Below are 2,855 nucleotides of genomic sequence, written 5' to 3' on the forward strand. Positions count from 1 at the left end.
AACACATTCTTCCATGGCCTCTGCTTCAATTCCTGTCCACAGGTTCCTTCTCTGAGTTCCAACCTTGGATTCTTTCAATGATGGGATATAGGATGTGTGTTATTGCTGCCTCCTCTGTAAGGCTGCCCAGTGTGGCTGTTTCACTTTTCTGATCCTCAGGCAAGCTTTATTTATTGAAATACATATGAAATGCCACTACAAACTCATTGCCCAAAAAGAACCTAAAAATAATGGTCTATGCACAAAGACATGAGGAAAGGCATAGATAAAAGCCAATAAGGAAACATATCTGGACCGTGCATTGCACTTCTTGTCGTGGTGTGGTGTCCCCTCACTTTTGGGGATATACCTGCCTTGGATGCTTTTTTGTGGGGTGTGATATGCAGCAGCATAGTCTGAGGATGCATGTCCTAATCCTCTTCTTCCATCTTGCACAGCCCCTGGGCTTCAGGGAGCTTGCTGGTGAAGTCCTGCATGGTTCCGGGCCACTTAAGGGCTTTTCTGACCTAGAGCTAGTGGAAAACCTGGTGTCCTCTACCTCTCTTGCAATCCTTCTTGGGAAGCAAATTAACGGAGCAGTCATAGAGCATTTCTGACCTCTGCCCAGAGTGGGTGTGTTCTCAGACAGGTAAGGGACATTTTTCTCCCACCTTCGTCTTAGAGGAGGGATTTCAGGGCCGAGACTAATATCAGGAGGGAAGGTTCACTGATCCTCCTCCGGGGAAGGGGGACTTGTGAGGGTCTTCAGCAGAAGGGAAAGGTGTCATCTCTGGGTTCATTGACTTTGTGTGGACACTACTGTCATTGTCCTGGCAAGCCTGACATCTCAGTAAGTGGTATACAGCCATTGTTTCATTGAATTTTCTGTGTTTTAAAGATTCTCTTATATTCCGAGTGTCAAACCCAATGTTTTCTGTGGTTGGCATAATTTCAGGGTCTGGGCAGGTGAAGGTTCCGTTATAGTTAATAGGAACAGTCCTTTTCCCTTTCTGAAGTCATGGGTGACCCATCAGGTCCCTGACAGTTGACCCTGCCTTGCATTAACTGTTAATAATAGGCCGATCATGCTCCTTAAGTCTTTGGAAAGTTGATAGGGGATGTCATACTTCCCTTGCAGAACTTGTTCCATAAGTTTTGACAAGGTGGCCCCTGCAAATGGGACATTCCCTGTCACCATATAATGTAAGAGGACCCCCAAGGTCCAGATGTCAGCTTTGGAGCCATCATAAGGGATGTCCAGGAAGATTTCCAGGGGGAATGAACTGGAAGGCACCACACAGCCTTTCTAGCTTTTGCCCAGGCCTGAATCTGGCACCCAGGCCAAAGTCAATAATTTTCAGCTTTCTGTTCTCATCCACTACGACGCTGTCAGGCTTTAGGTTTCTATGAGCTACCCCTTCATCATGGCAGTGGCCTATGGCACCGAGCCCCTGAACAAATATGCTTCTAGCCTCATCTTTCCTTCGGGCATGCAGCTTTTCTGACGCGATGAAATAGCTGCTCTCCCTCAGCCACTTCCATAACTAAATAAATGTTCTATTCTGTTTCTATCACCTGCAGGAGGAAAACAATGTTAGGATGGCTGAGCAGCATCCTCATGATTTTGGCGTCTGTCGTTGTTGGCTCCCACCACTTCTCCCGCTTCCCCAGAGATTTCACAGCGACTGGGGCGCCTGTGAGACGATGCTGGGCCAGCACGACTTTGCCTGTGCCACCCTGGCCTAAGGCCTCCAGGATGGTGTACTGCCTGGTGAACACTTCTTCATCAGAGATGCTGGGCACCGTGCTGGGCTCTGAGTACTCATCATCACTGTCACTGAACATGGTTGGCAGTGATGCTACTGCCAAAGATAAGGGGAGGGGAGGGGAAAGGAAGAGATGTAAAGGAATGTACAGAGACATGAGGAATGCAAGCAGCAATATCCGGAGATATAAAGTAAACACAGAGGACAAAATGAGACCCCACAAAGAAGCAGCTTTAAGCGAGAGCACTGAAGACACATGGACAAAACACACTCGACACCCAAACCGAGCTCTGACTCCCAATCCAGTGAAGTGGAAGGACCACTACTCGGGGATGCAAAAACTTAAACAGGAGCTAGAAAATAGAGAAGGAAATGGAGCAAGAATGAGTGAGAAAACGATGTACAAAATAAGACGTAATTTTAAAACCAATACCCATGGTTGGGCGGTGGTGGCGCACGCCTTTAATCCCAGCACTTGGGAGGCAGAGGCAGGCGGATCTCTGTGAGTTCGAGACCAGCCTGGTCTACAAGAGCTAGTTCCAGGACAGGCTCCAAAACCACAGAGAAACCCTGTCTCGAAAAACCAAAAATAAATAAATAAATAAAACCAATACCCAAAACCAGCTACCTCTAATACCTATCAAAGAAATCCAAGCAAACCAGGACACTTAAAGAAATCAAAACAGAAATCATTAAGTAAGCTGAGGCAATCAAGCAAATGTAAATTGCAAAACAGACATCAAATCAGAAATCTTAGAAACTCGAAACTAGCCGCAAGCCAAAGAGGTGTAAATCCCACAGGTCAAGTACACTACTAATGACCTATGAATAATTTAAAAAGTAAAAGGTAAAGAGAACCAAAATAAATGAAATTTTAAAATATAGCAAAAATTTGAGTCAGAAAAAGTTAAAAAAGAAAGTCCCTCAAACACAACCATGGAACACTGGAGAAAAATAAAGCCAGAAGAAAAAGAAGAATATAAGCAGAAAAAATAAATAAATAAAACTAAAAATAGAAAACCAAGTGTTCAGGAGTGAGCGAGATGCCTCATTCAGTAAAGAATTTGCCTTGCAAGTATGGGGTTCTGAGTTAAAGGAAAAGATTCACTC

General features: G+C 44.9%; 1 pseudogene; it reads right to left on the reverse strand.

Moving 5' to 3' along the window:
- Positions 1-331: 331 nt before the first annotated feature.
- Positions 332-1,824, reverse strand: LOC130863039 (sperm motility kinase Z-like; annotated as a pseudogene).
- Positions 1,825-2,855: the final 1,031 nt, after the last annotated feature.

The sequence above is a fragment of the Chionomys nivalis genome, chromosome 2, assembly GCF_950005125.1.
Source record: "Chionomys nivalis chromosome 2, mChiNiv1.1, whole genome shotgun sequence".
Classification (NCBI taxonomy): Eukaryota; Metazoa; Chordata; class Mammalia; order Rodentia; family Cricetidae; genus Chionomys; species Chionomys nivalis.